General features: G+C 35.9%; 1 long non-coding RNA gene across 1 annotated transcript in view; it reads right to left on the bottom strand.

The window, feature by feature from the left end:
* Positions 1-7200: 7200 nt before the first annotated feature.
* Positions 7201-19509, bottom strand: part of LOC141546988 (uncharacterized) — a 276014-nt gene continuing 263705 nt past the window's right edge. Inside the window, exon 3 of the long non-coding RNA XR_012483484.1 lies at positions 7201-7313. This is a non-coding gene — a long non-coding RNA (uncharacterized LOC141546988). The remainder of the gene's footprint in view (positions 7314-19509) is intronic.

Consider the following 19509-nt stretch of genomic DNA (forward strand, 5'->3'; position numbering starts at 1 on the left):
TTTATAAATGCTTCCTGAAAACCTATGACTTGGGAAAAATGCTACTACTTCTCCTAAGAAAGTTTTCATTTGAAATTGATCTTGTCCAATAATGTTATAATAACTCACGTATTAACAATGGGCCACCAAAGGTTAAACTGTTTTTTTCTGGAATTGGTAACATTTGAATGAATTATCCATGGCATTTTTAGACAAAAATTTTAGGCGATTTTTTCTTTCTGAATTTTTCTGATATTCTTGTATTTAAGAGGCAGAAAAGAGGGCCAGATTCCTGATCCTTAGCTGTTATTAGCACTAGTAAGTGTAAATATATTTCTATTAAAAGAATATTTAAGTGAAGAAGAGATATGCCAGTCATGATAGAATTAGGGCTGAATAATGGAGAGTCAAAATGGAATACAAAGGGGATGGCATCTAGGACATTAGATAGGAGTTTTCATGGATAGATATGGGGGAAAAATTCAGAAATAATTGCAGAAGTAGAAGGATAAGAAGAATTTGGTTAGGTTACCAGCCCAAGAAAACAATTTGTTTATGATTCAAGTGGTACTAGAATTTCAGATTACTGAATTTAATTTAATTAATTTAATGTACAATTATACATATCTTCAGACTGAAAAGTCTGATCATCCCAAGGGCCCTGCCATTTGTGTAAAGTGCTAAGTCCATTTACTTTAATGAAAATATGTCCATATAAAGTTCAGAAATAAAGATTTTTCAGACACACACAAGAAAATCACATTCTTGAACAACTGTTTTATAAATAGCATCATATGGGAGTTAGAGAGTCCCTGATCAGTTAATTTCCTCTAGCCTACCTAATCAATCCCAGAACATAAGAAATAGAGAACAGAAACAAAAGGTTGAATTAGAAAGCAATCATTGAATTTTCAGAGATCAGCTATACCATTATCCTTTAAAATTTCAATCTTACTCTCTCTTGAAATTGAAATAGAATATAGCTCTGAAATCTATGACTCCAAGTCATTGAGAAGTGAAAGGGTGAAGAATAAAGAGGCTAGACCTTGAAAAAGGATAAGTTCCTTCCCTTTACAACTGAGAAGGGATTTCTGTCTTTCCCTGCTTGCAATTACCTCTGGCTTTTGTTGTAAAAGCAACAACTCCCCAGGAATGGTAAACTGATTATTTTTCTTTAAAAATTATCAAAATCACCCTTAAGACTTAATGGGTTCAGTGAGCTGTGGCTCAGGTTGTTGATGCGGTTTACTGATAATTTGAACCCCAAGGACAGGTCCAAGAGGACTCAGGAGCATTTCCCTATGGTATGACCAGCACAGCATCCTGGCAAAAATCTATAGGCAGGGGAACTGACGTCACCTGAACCATTGATATCCCCAAGAGGAGCATCTTTTTTATCCTGTGACTGATTACATTTATTTTTACTAAGTGCTAGGTAGTCCATGAATTTGTCATTTCTTTTCAGTGCCAAATCTAAAACACCATACTGCCCTGAATCAAGACATATGTGTCTTATAGCAGAATGATTTGTTCGTCCTGCTGGGAAGGTGTAGTTAGCTGATACAAATAATTAGTTTGTGATTCTGAAACATACACAAAAGCAGCAGATGTTTTTACCAAGAGACCTTTTAGAGTGAATTAGAAACATACATTGGTAGGCCCAATGTGGCTCCCCCACAGTGATTGTCAAATAAATGACATAGACAAGAAAGGCTTTTGGATGTTCAAGGATAAAAAGAGCACTGTGAAACAGAATAGAAATGCTAAAAGATATGATTCTTCAGCCTGATCCTTAAATGAAAAATACAATATGTTGGGGACAGGTAGAAAAGGGGCCAGTGCACAAGAAAAAGCATGGAGATAAAAAATCCTCTGCCAGGTTCAGGGGAGGAAGAGCATACCAGCAATGGGTTAATAAGTGTAGTTTTATTGTTTATTTTCAGAAAAAAAATAAATGGTGCAATGGCGAGAGTACCAAGTCTGGAAGAAAAAGATTGGCCTCAGACATTTTCTATGTGACTCTAGGTGAGTCACTTAACCCTGTTTACCACCTCCTTTTATTTAAAAAAGACTTGGAGAAGGAAATGGCAAGCCCACTTGAGTATCTTAGCCAAGAAAACCACAAACAGGGTCACAAACACTTGCAAACCACTAAAATGAAGGAACAACAAAACATGTCAATGACTCACTCTCAAGTCCATCCCATTTTAGCAGTTGGCCCCCTAGCCGAGGATATTATTCTTCCCCCTTCCACTTTCTGACTTCCCTGTCTTCCTTCAAGACCATGCAAAACTCATCTTCTGCAAAAGGCCCTTGTATGTCTTGTCTCTGCTCCTTCCAACCCACTACAGATACCTTTCCTCCTGGTATATGCATTCTGTATATACATGATTGTTTGTATTTTCCTACTATTAGTATGTGAGTTCCCTGAGACCAGGGGTTCTATGCTAACCATTTTTCTCATCTCTAGAATTTAATACAGCATTGTGTGTTTAATATAAGTATTTACTAGCTTGTTAAGTGGAAAAGCTTAAGGGGAATCTGAATAAGGCTGATAGCTCATAACAACAAACATCCCTAAACTGGGGGCTAAGTTATCCAGATATTTCCAAGTCGATTTAGTTATCTTACTGATTAGTGTGTAGAAATATTTAGTTACTTTTACTCTAAAACAGTTGGCATTGATTCTGGTAATGAAATTACCTGATTGTTTTTTTCTAAAGACCAGTTTTCATTACCCTAAACATTTTCATAAGTTGACAATAGAATACTTGGTGGGTTAGCTCCAGAAGAGAAATAGGCAATTGTGAAAAACAGATTTAATGAGACAAGAAACATGAATTTTCAGGGAAATTGATAAATACAAACAAAAATAGCATAGATTTTTATTAGTGGATGACAAAGAATGATCAGGCACTTCAACTGCATGAAGTAATATAATTATGTCTGTTTTGTTTTCTTTTAATTTACAAGAATTTACCATAATTTCTAGTAGCTCTGCATATGTACTTTAAATATAAATGATAAGAAATGATTTATAATTTCATTGTGAAATAAATATTTTTATACTACTCTTTCTGTTATGTACAAATATATCATATCAACTGAGGCAGAGTGGTCCTCCCAAGTGTTCTTAAAATCTATTGTTCTATTAGTAATACTAATGACATGAGAAATACAAGTATTCTTGAAAAGAAGAAAGAAATAAATTACTGCCTGATTTATCCTTGACCCAGTAAGGTATCCCATAAAGCCATCAGAGTTGAACGGAAGGTTAACAAAAACATACCAATACAAGAATGGATCAAGGCTAAAGAGTCAGTAAAAGGGCTTGATTCCTATGCTGAATAAGAAGGCAAAAGAATGGCCACTTTTGCTCCTGCATCCACTGAAACATAGAGAAAGATGAGTAGATCGCTCTGGAGAGAAATAAGGTGGAGACAGAGAGCCCTTATAACAAATAAAGTCAAGTCAATCAGCATTCATTGAGTATCTGCAATATCCCAGTAATTAGGTTAAATTCCGGAGAGACAAAGAAAGGCAAAAACTTTTCCGTCTTCCAAAAACTCACAAGCTAATAGATTATGCACACAGCCTCTTGCCATTACCAATAGCCATTGATGAATCAGTCCACAAGCTAAAAGGAAGCTATCAGGGCTGTACTAAGTTTCAGGGGATATAAATAAAAGTAATAAAATAATTCTTCTTTTATGTTCCAACAGAAAAAAAATGATTCATAAGTATGAAGGTAAAAAATAAAGATAATAAATATGAAGTAAAATAGAAGGTAGTTAAGGAAGAAGAACACTAGCAGTTGAAAGAGTAGGAGCATTAAAGAAAAACAACTGCTAACAGAAGGTACGTAAGCTTAAGTTGGAGGGAACAGAGGGATTTGATAAGACAGAATGAGGATGGAGCTCTGGTAGATGGTCCAGTACTAAATTACAGACCCAGAAGGTAACTGGTTGTCAAATAAGAATCACAATAATGAAAATGATAGGTAAACAGGCCAATTCCTAAGGAAATATGAATTCTTACTTTGATTTTTATGTGCAGTTAAAATTCAGTCAATTGATAAAATTTTATTATTACTCTGTACTCAGAACTGAATTCAAAGGCATAATTTTTTTGTATAAAGTTTGTAAATCTCTGAAAATTTATTTCTTTGGGAAAAAATGCATTGTATGAAGTGGAAAAAAGGTTCTGGCTCCCTCTTCAAATATAAACATTTGTTCTTAAGTCTTGTCATTTGAGGACCACACCACGCATCAGTTATTGTCTTTGAAAGGCAAAGATGTTTGGTCTTTCATGACACTTTAGAAAATTATCTCATAAAACTCTTCACTCATTGGCTGTCTAGGGAGGTTAATAAGTCAGAGTGAGATAAATTATAACAGGATTTCAGGCAGACATTATTCATCACATCTGATTTAATTTCCCTTTCACTCTGTAACATCTTATAAATGTGATTTCTTTTCTTAACTCAGCAAAGGTTTACTTCTTAAGCAAGATGTATGCCTTATAATGATGTGACCAGCCCAATATCCTACGACGGAAATGAGCAAGACCCACATCTCGACATTCTGAAATGAAAATTTTAGGTTTTAACAGGTTGCCTGTCATCTTCAGGGCTTATACATTTTCCACAATTCTACATTAGTAGTCCAGAAGCTTAGCATACAACCTCCCACTGATAAGCAAAAAGCAAATACCAGAGCTAATTTAAATATGAATTGCAAACCCCATTTTACAATAGGAAAATTGAGTGATTAATAATCACCCAATGTAAGGCTAAAGCACTGGTATGAATACATAAGTAAGGTTATGATTGTTTTTAGAGAAACCTACAAGTGATTTAATTGGCATCAGCAAAAATGAGCTGTAAGAAACTTTCATTTTCTCTATCTCCTCCTATGAGTGGGAAGAAGTTGATAGATTCTCACAATGACATGACCCTCTTCATTTTTTTCCTCATAAAGGAAGAGTCTTTGCATGTTTGCATCCTGAACTGTTTAAACTAATGACCAGAGGAAATGACAGTAGGAAAGTGAGTAAAGTTGATCAAGTAATGTCCTCATTCAAAGATAAATTGCATCACAGAAACTTACTTTTATCAGTAGTTGGGCAGAGAAGTTGACTTGTTGATTGTATTTTTGCACACACACAGAGGAAAAGAGAGCAAAAAGAAACTGATAAACAACTACATTCAGCAAAAGATTAATGACTGCAATGATCTGGTTTCTCACTTATGAGCTTCTCAGGGACTTTTCATCTTAATGAAGAATGTAGTTTTTGCATTTGTTTTCCAGTTATATTTTTATAGAACTTATTCTTCTCTCAAACAAGGCTGTTAAAAGTGACCAGAGACACAAATGAATAATGTGAGCAGACGATTACAGAAAGAGCAATTTTTCACTTCACTAGACATATATAAATCTTGGCTGGCTTAATATAATCATTTTTCCTACTTCCAGCTTTGGAATCTAAACCTTTGTTTGGATTCCCAGAGTCAAAATATCACAGAGATCACTGGCCAAAGTGAAAACTGCTAAAGTGATTAAAACATGTTACTATGCTTTAGATTAGAATCATCAAAATTTTGTAATAGATTCTTTTCAAAAAGAGACATAGGTAAACCACCTCAAACAGATGGGTTTACTTCCTATTTAGAGAGAATAGCTTTAGGACTACAACAACAGAGAAGCAAATGGCACTTGAGCTAGAACTCCTAAATCCAAAGGACTAAGCTACCTACCTACAATGACTACCACCTGTACATCTTGTCTTTCTTCATAGAGAACAGAAACATTTTCAAGAATATCCTTTTTTTTTTTTTTTTTGGTGTATATATTGAACCAAAGAGTTTTATAGAGATTTATATTTACTCAGAAAATAAATACAAAAAGCAAACAGAATGTTATTAGACTAAAAAAGTCCAATTATTTTTCATGTTTACATATATAGTAGACAAGTACACATGTTTATATGTATATGTACACACACACATATATATATACACACATACATACATATAGCATATTTATGTTTTCCATAGCAAAACTTTTTTTTTTCAGAGTAAAGAATTGACCACAATTAACAGTAAGGGCTGATGCATATGCATTATACAATGAATAATTTGAATAATGAACTAAACATACCTGCATTAAGCACTTATTGTATGAAAGGCACTGTGCTAGAGTGTGAGAATACAAGATAATAATGAATTGAACATACATCCAGAAAATTCTGATAACAACGTGAATACAATGAACGCAATGGGGTGAAAGGAGTAGGGTTCAGGAAGGGGATGTTGAGAAATTCACATAATATGGTACTAAATCAAAGTTTATTCATGATTTATCCGTTGAGGCTTTGTTGAATCATTCTCTCACATAGTCATCTGGTGTCTAGAGCAGGGGTCCTCAAACTATGGCCCACAGGCCAGATGCCACCGATGAGGACATTTATGCGGCCCACCAGGTTATGGCAAAATCAGACCGGAAGTGACGGTTGACCTAAACTTGCATTAGCAAGGCACACTTCCGGCACTGGGCTGAGGTTCATAGTTTTTGTTTTTATTATAGTCCGGCCCTTCAATGGTCTGAGGGACAGTTAATTGGCCCCCTGTTTAAAAAGTTTGAGGACCACTGGTCTAGAGTATGTTTCTTGAAAGCAGCAATTACATTGTATAGTTTTGTATACTCTTTCCCTTATAATACTAAATAATACATACAGCTCAAAGTGGGACATGTATTGACTGAGAAAACTTCATATTAACATCATCTATGCTCTATTTTATTTTTAATTTCATTAAATATTTCCCAATTGAATTTTCATCTGGTTCCATTAACTCTCTGAAGTATCGCTAGCACCATGTTTGACAGCACTCTCCTACAAAGTGGAAAACAGCTATGTTGCTATTAATTTATTGATTAAGTGAAAATCTATTTTGCACTAAATATCCTTTAATAGCCAAGTATGTTCTTTCCAGAAGATAAGTGAAATATGTTCCTATGCTTTCTTCACTCAAAAACAAACAAGAGAAAGAACAAAAGAATGAGAGAATCACATATAAACATTCTCTAGATTTATTCCCTACACCGTTCTTATCCTTCAAACTACAAACTTCAAGCTCCCTAAATGCAAAGTTACTTATGTACTTGCAAGAATACATCCTGAAAATAAAAATGTGAAAATGAAATAACAAAAGACTTACTTTGATTCTTCTATGGATCTGTGAACACATGAGTATGAGTCCTTCCTTTCTAGCACAGACTGCAATTGCTTCATGTTTTCTCATCCAATATTATTTGGCTGGGATGTCTACTAGCATTCTGAAAGGAATAAATAGTTACGGTTAATTATCTCTGTTTTAGTCCATTCGATGTTTTCCCACCACAGCTAAAATTGTAACTTCCTTTTAGTAATTTTTCTTTTTACATTATTAAATAAAAGTATACTATTCTGTTGGTTCTATTTAGTTTGTTACATAGTATTTCAGACAACTCTTGCCTCATTTCAATGAATTCATCAGATCTGTCATTTCTTATTACAAAATGATATTCCATTATATTGACATATTGGAACTTTTTCAGTCATTCCCTAATTGATGAGCACCAACATTGTTGCTAGTTCTTTTCCAACACAAAGAATATTACTATGAATTTGGCCTGAACCTGACATTTCTTCACTGTAGCAGATTCCCAACAAGGAAACACCATGCATAATTGTGATTGGCAACTGTTGTGCCCTTTATAGTCTTTAAAAGTTCCCTGTGATAGACTTACATCTCACACCTCATACCAAAATAAAGTCAAAATGGGTACATTATTTCAGCATAAAGTGTGATACAATAAATAAATTAGGAGAGCAAAGGATAATTTACACATCAGATTTTTGGAGAAAGGAGGAATTTATGGACAAAGAAGAACTAGAAAAACATTATGAAATACAAAATAGACAACTTCAATTACACTAAATTAAAAAGGTTTTAACACAAAGAACACACACACACAACACAAAATATTAAAAGAGGACTTCCGGCCAAGATGGCAGCGTGGAGGCAGACAGCTGCTTGAGCTCCTCGTTTTCTCTCAGAACTTACTTCATGACAAGCCTCTGACTTAATGCTTGACCCAGAAAGAAATCCACAAATTATCACCAAGAGAAGACATCCTTGAAAGTCGCCAGAAAAGGTCTGTGTTTGTTCGGGGGAGGGTCAATCAGACTGGGCGCAGACTGAGGGCAGACAGCCAGAGCAAGACAGGCAGCTCACACAGCTCAGACCAGAGAGGGAGGGGTGTGATCTCTGCCGTTTCTGTGAAAGGGCTTTTGCCCCAGTGTGGATGCTCCATCTTGGCAGCAAGCCAGGAGCGGTGGAGAGGGTGTAAACACCAAGGTGAAGATTAAAACCCCAGAAAGCCAGCGTCTCTCAGAGCCCAGCCACCCCCAACCCCCACCTGGACTGACTCGGTGCGTTCTCAGAGCCTCAGAGCGCAGACTCAGTACAGTCATTGCTGTTCTGTTAGTGGCTCTCTGCTGCCCTACCCCCAGTCTGTAGAGGAAGCCCATTAATACCATCCAGCCCCATCCCCCGCAAAACAGACCAATTGTTTCTCTTGTCAGTTTGTTTTCTTTGATTCCTACTCTGACAAAATGAACAAAAAATTCAAAAGGGCTCTAACCATTGACAGCTTCTGTGTGGAGAGGGAGCAGACTTCAAATGCTGAAGAGACTAGGAACAGACTGTCCCCAGATGTATCCCCTGGGAGGGATATAAGCTGTTCCTCAATACAAAAGTACCTCATAGAGGAAATCAAAAAGGCTCTCACAAGAGAGCTGGAAGAGAAATGGGAAAAGGAAAGGGAAGCTTGGCAAGAGAGCCTGGAGAAGTCATCCCATGCATTCAAAGACAGAGTGGATAAAGAAATCAAATCATTGAGAAACAAGATTAGTGAGCTGGAAAAGGTAAACAACTCCAAGGAAAACAGGATTAGAGAGCTGGAAAAAGAAATCAGCTCTCTAAAAAATAAAATGGATACAATGGAAAAAAATTCCATAGAAGATAAAAACTCAATTGGACAATTACAAAGAGATATAAAAAAAGTGAGTGAAGAAAATACATCATTGAAAATTAGACTGGAACAAGTAGAAATGAATGACTCAAGGAGAAACCAAGAGGGAGTCAAGCAAAACCAGAGAAATGAAACAATTGAAAAGACTGTCAAGTACCTTATCAGAAAGACAACAGACCTGGAAAACAGATCCAGGAGAGACAATTTGAGAATAATCGGACTCCCTGAAAAATGGGAGGAAAAAAAGAGCTTGGACACCATTTTCGAGGAAATTATCAAAGAGAACTGCCCAGACGTTTTGGAAACAGAGGGTAAAATAGACATTGAGAAAATTCATCGATCACCTACTGAAAGGGACCCTAAAATCAAAACGCCAAGAAATATAGTGGCCAAGTTCAAGAACCATCAGACAAAGGAAAAGATATTGGAAGCTGCTAGAAAAAAACAATTCAGATATGGAGGATCCACAATAAGGATAACACAGGATCTAGCAGCGTCCACATTAAAAGAACGCAGGGCCTGGAACATGATATTCCGAAAGGCTAAGGAACTTGGTATGCAGCCAAGAATAACTTACCCAGCAAGAATGAGCATCGTTTTCCAGGGAAGAAGATGGACATTTAACGAAATAAATGAATTCCATCTATTTTTGATGAAAAAACCAGACCTACATAAAAGGTTTGATCTTCAAATACAGAACTCAAGAGACTTCTAAAAAAGGTAAAAAGAAATCTTGAGAACTATACTTCTGTCAAAAAAATATGTAAAGAACATATGTACAATTTGTCTTAGAAACTAGAGGTGGAAAGGAGATTATATCATAAAAAAGTATAAAGTGGTGGTACTACATCTCATGAAGAGGCAAAGGTAACCTATTATATCTGAGAGAAAGAAAGGAGGGAGATGAACATAGCTTGTATCAATAGACATATTCGATTTATGGTGAAACTTCTTCCACTTCATTGAAAAGTGAAAGGGAAGGAGTAAGCTAAGGGGAAGGGAATACAGTAATTTCGAGGAAAAGGGATAAAATAAGGGGAGGATCTTTAAGGTGGGGGAGGGATCCTAAAAAGGGAGGGCTGTGAAAAGCAAGTGGTGTTTACCAGTTTAATACTGGATAGGAGGGTAAAAGGGAAGGAAAGGGGAAAAGCATAAGCAGGGGTTAATAGGATGGCAAGCAATATAGAATTAGTCCTTCTAACCATAAATGTGAATGGGGCAAACTGCCTCATAAAGAGGAAGCAGTTAGCAGACTGGATTAAAAGTCAGAATCCTACTATATGTTGTTTACAGGAAACACACCTGAAACAGGATGAGACATTCAAACTAAAAGTAAAAGGGTGGAGCAGAATCTATTATGCTTCAGGCAAAACCAAAAAAGCAGGAGTAGCCATCCTCATCTCAGATCAAGCAAAAACAAAAATTGATCTAATTAAAAGAGATAAGGAAGGGCATTATATCCTGCTAAAGGGAAGCATCAATAGTGAAGCAGTATCAATATTAAACATGTATGCACCAAGTGGTGCAGCATCTAAATTCTTAAAAGAGAAATTAAGAGAGCTGCAAGAGGAAATAGATAGCAAAACTATAATAGCGGGAGATCTCAACCTTGCACTATCAGAATTAGATAAATCAAACCACAAAATAAATAAGAAAGAAGTCAAAGAGGTAAATAGAATACTAGAAAAGTTTGATATGATAGATCTTTGGCGAAAGCTAAATGGAGACAGAAAGGAATATACTTTCTTCTCAGCAGTTCATGGAACCTATACAAAAATTGATCATATACTAGGGCATAAAAACCTCAAAATCAAATGCAGTAAGGCAGAAATAGTAAATGCATCCTTTTCAGACCATAATGCAATCAAAATAACATTTAATAAAAAGCCAGGGGAAAATAGACCAAAAAATAATTGGAAACTAAATAATCTTATACTAAAGAATGATTGGGTAAAACAGCAAATCATAGACATAATTAATAACTTCACCCAAGAAAATGACAATAATGAGACATCATACCAAAATGTGTGGGATACAGCCAAAGCAGTAATTAGGGGAAGTTTTATATCTCTACAGGCCTACTTGCATAAAGTAGAGAAAGAGAGGGCCAACGAATTGGGTTTACAACTAAAATTGCTAGAAAAGGAACAAATTAAAAACCCCCAGACAAACACAAAACTTGAAATTCAAAAAATAAAAGGTGAGATTAACAAAATTGAAAGTAAAAAAACTATTGAATTAATTAATAAAACTAAGAGTTGGTTTTATGAAAAAACCAACAAAATAGACAAACCCTTAGTAAACCTGATTAAAAAAAGGAAAGAGAAAAAGCAAATTGATAGTCTTGAAAATGAAAAGGGTGAACTCACCACTAATGAAGAGGAAATTAGAACAATAGTTAGGAGCTACTTTGCTCAACTTTATGCCGATAAATTCGATAGCTTAAATGAAATGGAAGAATACCTTCAAAAATATAGCTTGCCCAGATTAACAGAGGAAGAAGTAAGTAGTCTAAATAGTCCCATCTCAGAAAAAGAAATAGACCAAGCTATTAACCAACTTCCTAAGAAAAAGTCCCCAGGACCAGATGGATTTACATGTGAATTCTACCAAACATTTAAAGAACAACTAACTCCAATGTTATATAAATTATTTGAAAAAATAGGGATTGAAGGAGTCCTGCCAAATTCCTTTTATGACACAGACATGGTACTGATACCTAAACCAGGTAGATCGAAAACTGAGAAAGAAAACTATAGACCAATTTCCTTAATGAATATTGATGCTAAAATATTAAATAAGATATTAGCAAATAGACTTCAGAAAATCATCCCCAGGATAATACACTATGACCAAGTGGGATTTATACCAGGAATGCAGGGCTGGTTTAATATTAGGAAAACTATTAGTATAATTGACCATATTAATAATCAAATTAATAGAGGGCGGAGCCAAGATGGCGGAGAAGAAACACACGACTCAGTGAACGTCCTCACTCCCTCACAACCAATTAGATAAATTAAGTCTCAAAATTAGCTCAGGACTGATAGATACCACAAGGACTGGAAGCACGACTTACCAGCTGAAGAGAATCTGGAGTTTCAACAGGAAAGGTCAGTTCTCAGGGGAGGAATAAGAAAGACCAGCACAGACGGTGGGGTAGGGGCACACTGCGCCCATTGTGCTGGGAAGGGCTCTGGGATCAGAGAAGCCACTGAGGTAAAGGAATCTGGCACAGGCTGTTAGCTCTTCTCTGCTAATTATTTAGCAGTTCAGAAGAGAAAGCCAAAATATTTTAAAACTCAGATTAGATTCCCCCCCCCCACCCCCACCCTGGGGGTGACTCAGTAGACTGGGCACCAGGGGGTGTGGCCTCAGCTACCACCTGAGAATAGTTAAGAGATTGACAAGTGGGTGGATACGGCCCAAGGCAACACACACTGCCTTGCTTAGCTGAAGGGAGTGGAACTCAGCTCCAGGAAGTCCCAGAGAAGCGGAACCTTTGAACTAGGGACCGCGGTTTCTGGCGGACACTTCCAGTGTGAGCGCAGGGGCTTCTCACGTCACCTGCTGCAGACATCCACTCTCCACCCGGACACATAGGCTGGGCTTCCTGCTGTCTTCACTATTCTACGCCCTCGAAGCACAGTAGTGCTAGTCACCTCTGAGGCACTTCCAGGGAGGGGGTGGGGAACTCTCTCCCAGAGCTCTCTCTTAGCTCGGGCTCAGGAGCCGCTGCATCCATCCAGTCTGGGAGGAAGCTGGTAAAGAAGTAAATAATTTCCTACCCCAGAGACAGACCCCAAAAGATTTTTTTAAGTATGAGCAAAAAAGCTAGAAAAACTATAGATTCCTTCTACACAGAGAAAGAGCGGGTGTCCAACCCCGAGGAAGTTGACAACAGAGAGTCAGCAGACAACAACCTAAAGGGGAACGATTCCTGCCCCCCATCACATAACTCTCTCCTAAAAGAAGCTCTTAAAAAATTGAGGGAGAGCGAAGAAAAATGGGGCAAGGAAAGGGAAGTTATGATAGAGAATAACAACGTCCTGAAATTGGAGTTGGAAAAAATAAAGAATTCACAGGACATGCAGGGAAACAAAATTAGTGAATTAGAAAAGGTTAAAAAAACACAGGAAAGTAGGATTTCTGAATTGGAAAAGATAAAAAAGTCTCAAGAAAATAGAATTTCTGAATTGGAAAAAGAAAATAATTCTCAAAAAAAAAATTAGGGAAATGGAAAAAAACTCAATAGAGCAAAATAATTCATTTAAAAACGAAATTGGGCATTTACAAAAAGAACTAAAAACTGTGAAAGAAGAAAATAACTCCTTAAAAGGCAGGATGGAACAAATAGAAATGAATGATTCACAGAGAACCCAAGAATCAGTCAAACAAAACCAAAAAAAATGAGAAGCTGGAGAACAACGTCAAATACTTACTGGGAAAATCTATAGACCTGGAAAATAGATCTAGGAGAGATAATCTGCGGATTATTGGACTTCCAGAAAACTATGACCAAAAAAAGAGCCTAGATTCTATTTTACAGGAAATTATCAAAGAGAACTGTCCAGAGATAATAGAAACAGAAGGGAAAGTAGATGTGGAAAGAATTCATCGAACTCCTTCTGAAATAGACCCTAAAAAAAGAACACCACGGAATATTGTGGCTAAGCTGCAGAATTACCACACAAAGGAGAAAATCCTGCAAGCAGCTAGAAAAAAACAATTTAAATACCAAGGTGCCACAATAAGGGTCACCCAAGATCTGGCTGCCTCCACATTAAAAGATAGAAGGGCCTGGAACCTGATATTCCGTAAGGCAAAAGATCAAGGACTGCAACCAAGAATGAACTACCCAGCTAAGTTTAGCATCTTTTTCCACGGAAGAAGATGGTCATTCAATGAAACAGAGGAATTCTATATGTTTCTAAGAAAAAAACCAGACTTAAACAAAAAATTTGATCTACATCCACAAGACTGAAGAGAAACAGAAAAAGGTACACAGAACCCTTGAGAACTGTAACTCTGTTGTGGGTATATAAAAAATACTCAAGGATAATTTGATTTTACTGATATAAAAGAAAAAAAGGGGGGTGTGGTAAAGGGAAGGAGGTCGGTTCAGAAAAAGGGGAAGGAGTGATAAAAAGAGGGAAACTACATCCCAGGAAGAGACATAGAAAACACACCATATCTGAGGGAACTTAGTGAGGGGGAGAATCATTGTGTGAATCTTACTCTCATCAGAAGAGGCTCAAAGAGTAAATAATTAACATATTTGTTTTTCAGAGAATTTTCTCTCACCTCATTAAAAGGGGGGAGAGGAAAAGGGGAAAGGAAAAGGAGAATAAGTGAAGGGACTTGGAGGGAGGGGGAGGGATCCTAAAAAAAAAAAAAAAAAGAGGGAGGGTTGCGCGTCACAAGGGGGGTCTGTAAATTAAATATCGGGGAGGGGGATCAGGGGGGTCAAGGGAAAAAAGTATAATCTGGGGATAATACGATGGCAGGAAACACAGAATTAGTAATTTTAACTGTAAATGTAAATGGGATGAACGATCCCATCAAACGGAGACGGATAGCAGATTGGATCAAAAAGCAGAACCCTACAATAAGTTGTCAACAGGAAACACACTTAAAGCAGGGAGATACATACAGAGTAAAGGTAAAAGGTTGGAACAGAGCCTATTATGCTTCAGGTAAAGCCAAAAAAGCAGGGGTAGCTATCCTTATCTCAGATCAAGCAAAAGCAGAAGTAGATCTCGTTAAAAAAGATAAGGAAGGAAACTATATCCTGCTGAAAGGTAGCATAAATAATGAAGCCATATCAATACTAAACATATATGCACCAAGTGGTATAGCATCTAACTTTCTAAAGGAAAAGTTAAGAGAACTGCAAGAAGAAATAGACAGTAAAACTATAATAGTGGGAGATCTCAACCTTGCACTCTCAGATTTAGACAAATCAAACCACAAAACAAACAAGAAAGAAATTAAAAAAGTAAATAGAACATTAGAAAAACTAGGTATGATAGACCTTTGGAGAAAACTGAATGGCAATAGGAAGGAATATACTTTCTTCTCAGCAGTTCATGGATCCTATACAAAAATTGACCATATATTAGGACATAAAGATCTCAAAATTAAATGTAGGAAGGCAGAAATAATAAATGCCTTCTTCTCAGATCACAATGCAATAAAAGCTACATTCAGTAAAAAGTTAGGGGTAAATAGACCAAAAAGTAATTGGAAACTGAATAATCTCATCTTAAAGAATGACTGGGTGAAAGAGCAAATTATAGAAACAATTAACAATTTCACCCAAGATAATGATAATGATGAGACATCATATCAAAATCTTTGGGATGCAGCTAAAGCAGTAATAAGGGGAAATTTTATATCTTTAGAGGCTTATTTGAAGAAAATTGAGAAAGAGAAGATTAATGAATTGGGCTTACAACTTAAAAGGCTAGAAAAAGACCAAATTATAAACCCCCAACCAAAAATTAAACTCGAAATACAAAAATTAAAAGGAGAAATCAATAAAATTGAAAGTAAAAAAACTATTGAATTAATAAATAAAACCAAGAGTTGGTTTTATGAAAAAGCCAATAAAATAGATAAACCTTTGGTAAATTTGATCAAAAAAAAGAAAGAGGAAAATCAAATTGATAGTCTTACAAATGAAAAGGGGGATCTTTCCACCAATGAAGAGGAAATTAGAGAAATAATAAGGAGTTACTTTGCCCAACTTTATGCCAATAAATTTGATAACTTAAGTGAAATGGATGACTTCCTCCAAAAATATAGGCTCCCTAGATTAACAGAGGAGGAGATAAATTGCTTAAATAGTCCCATTTCAGAAAAAGAAATAGAACAAGCTATTAATCAACTCCCCAGGAAAAAATCCCCAGGGCCAGATGGATTCACATGTGAATTCTACCAAACATTTAAAGAACAATTAGCCCCAATATTATATAAATTATTTGAAAAAATAGGGGATGAAGGAGTCCTACCAAACTCCTTTTATGACACAGACATGGTACTGATACCTAAACCTGGTAGATCGAAAACTGAGAAAGAAAATTATAGACCAAACTCCTTAATGAAAATTGATGCTAAAATCTTAAATAAGATATTAGCAAAAAGACTTCAGAAAATCATCTCCAAGATAATACACTATGATCAAGTAGGATTTATTCCAGGAATGCAGGGCTGGTTTAATATTAGGAAAACTATTAATATAATTGACCATATTAATAATCAAATTAATAAGAACCATATGATCATCTCAATAGATGCAGAAAAAGCATTTGACAAAATCCAACATCCATTCCTACTAAAAACTCTTGAGAGTATAGGAATAAATGGATTATTCCTTAGAATAATCAGGAGTATATATTTAAGACCGTCAGTAAGCATAATATGCAATAGAAATAAACTGCAACCTTTCCCAGTAAGATCAGGAGTGAAACAAGGTTGCCCACTATCACCATTACTATTCAATATAGTACTAGAAACGCTAGCCTCGGCAATAAGAGCCGAGAAAGAGATTCAAGGAATTAGAGTAGGAAATGAGGAAATTAAACTATCACTTTTTGCAGATGACATGATGGTATACTTAGAGAACCCCAAAGACTCTGCTAAAAAGCTACTAGAAATAATTCAAAATTTCAGCAAAGTGGCAGGATACAAAATAAATCCACATAAATCCTCGGCATTTTTATATATCACTAACAAAATGCAACAGCAAGAGATACAAAGAGAAATTCCATTCCAAACAAATGTTGAGAGTATAAAATATTTGGGAATCCATCTACCAAAGAAAAGTCAGGAATTATATGAGAAAAATTACAAAACACTTGCCACAAAAATAAAATCAGATTTAAATAATTGGAAAGACATTCAGTGCTCTTGGATAGGCCGAGCGAATATAATAAAGATGACAATACTCCCCAAACTAATCTATTTATTTAGTGCTATACCAATCAGACTCCCAAGAAACTATTTTAATGACCTAGAAAAAATAACAACAAAATTCATTTGGAAGAATAAAAGGTCAAGAATTGCAAGGGAACTAATGAAAAAAAACTCAGAGGAAAGTGGTCTAAGTGTACCTGATCTAAAGCTATATTATATAGCAGCAGTCACCAAAACCATTTGGTATTGGCTATGAAATAGACCGGTAGATCAGTGGAACAGATTAGATACAAAGGACAAAAAAGGGTACATCTATAGCAATCTAATCTTTGACAAACCCAAAGATTCCAACATTAGGGATAAAAATTCATTATTCGGAAAAAACTGTTGGGAAAACTGGAAATTAGTATGGCAGAAATTAGATATGGATCCACACTTAACACCATATACCAAGATAAGATCAAAATGGGTCCATGATTTAGGCATAAAGAGGGAGATAATAAATAGATTAGAGGAACAGAGGATAATCTACCTCTCAGACTTGTGGAGGAGGAAGGAATTTATGACCAGAGGAGAACTAGAGATCATTATTGATCACAAAATAGAAGATTTTGATTACATCAAACTAAAAGGTTTCTGTACAAATAATACTAATGCAAACAAGATTAGAAGGGAAGTAACAAATTGGGAAAATATTTTTAAAAACAAAGGTTCTGACAAAGGTCTCATTTCCAAAATATATAGAGAACTGACCATAATTTATAAGAAACCGAACCATTCTCCAATTGATAAATGGTCAAAGGATATGAACAGACAATTCTCAGAGGAAGAAATTGAAACTATATCCACTCACATGAAAGAGTGTTCCAAATCACTACTGATCAGAGAAATGCAAATTAAGACCACTCTGAGATACCACTACACACCTGTCAGATTGGCTAAGATGACAGGAACAAATAATGACAAATGTTGGAGGGGATGTGGGGAAATTGGGACACTAATGCATTGCTGGTGGAGTTGTGAAAGAATCCAGCCATTCTGGAGAGCAATCTGGAATTATGCCCAAAAAGTTATCAAACTGTGCATACCCTTTGACCCAGCAGCGCTACTACTGGGATTATATCCCAAAGAAATACTAAAGAGCGGAAAGAGACATATATGTGCCAAAATGTTTGTGGCAGCTCTTTTTGTTGTAGCTAGAAACTGGAAGATGAATGGATGTCCATCGGTTGGAGAATGGTTGGGTAAATTGTGGTATATGAAGGTTATGGAATATTATTGCTCGGTAAGAAATGACCAGCAGGAGGAATATAGAGAGGCCTGGAGAGACTTAAATCAACTGATGCTGAGTGAAATGAGCAGAACCAGAAGATCACTGTACGCTTCAACAACAATACTGTATGGGGATGTATTCTGATGGAAGTGGAAATCTTCAACATAAAGAAGATCCAACTCACTTCCAGTTGATCAATGATGGACAGGGGTAGCTGCACCCAGAGAAGAAACACTGGGAGGGGAATGAAAATTGTTAGCACTAATATCTGTCTGCCCAGGTTGCATGTACCTTCGGATTCTAATGTTTATTGTGCAACAAGAAAATGATATTCGCACACATGTATTGTACCTAGACTATATTGTAACACATGTAAAATGTATGGTATTGCCTGTCGTCGGGGGGAGGGAATAGAGGGAGGGGGGGTAATTTGGAAAAATGAATACAAGGGATAATATTATAAAATATATATATATAATAAAAAAAAATAATAATCAAATTAATAAAAACCATATGATCATCTCAATAGATGCAGAAAAGGCATTTGATAAAATCCAACATCCATTCCTACTAAAAACGCTTGAGAGTATAGGAATAAATGGACTATTCCTTAAAATAATAAGGAGCATATATTTAAAACCTTCAGTAAACATCATATGTAATGGTGATAAACTAGAACCTTTCCCTGTAAGATCAGGAGTGAAACAAGGTTGCCCACTATCACCATTACTATTCAATATAGTACTAGAAACTCTAGCCTTGGCAATAAGAGCCGAGAAAGAGATCCAAGGAATTAGAGTAGGAAATGAAGAAATCAAATTGTCACTTTTCGCAGATGACATGATGGTATACTTAGAGAACCCCAAAGACTCTGCTAAAAAGCTATTAGAAATAATTCAGAATTTTAGCAAAGTCGCAGGATACAAAATAAATCCACATAAATCCTCAGGATTTTTATACATTACCAACACAATCCAACAGCAAGAGATACAAAGAGAAATTCCATTCAAAATAACAGTCGATAGTATCAAATATTTGGGAATATATCTGCCAAAGGAGAGTCAGGAATTATATGAGCAAAATTACAAAACACTTGCCACAAAAATAAAGTCAGATTTAAATAATTGGAAAGACATTCAATGTTCTTGGATAGGCCGAGCGAATATAATAAAGATGACAATACTCCCCAAACTAATCTATTTATTTAGTGCTATACCAATCAGACTCCCAAGAAACTATTTTAATGACCTAGAAAAAATAACAACA

The sequence above is a fragment of the Sminthopsis crassicaudata genome, chromosome 6, assembly GCF_048593235.1.
Source record: "Sminthopsis crassicaudata isolate SCR6 chromosome 6, ASM4859323v1, whole genome shotgun sequence".
Lineage (NCBI taxonomy): Eukaryota > Metazoa > Chordata > Mammalia > Dasyuromorphia > Dasyuridae > Sminthopsis > Sminthopsis crassicaudata.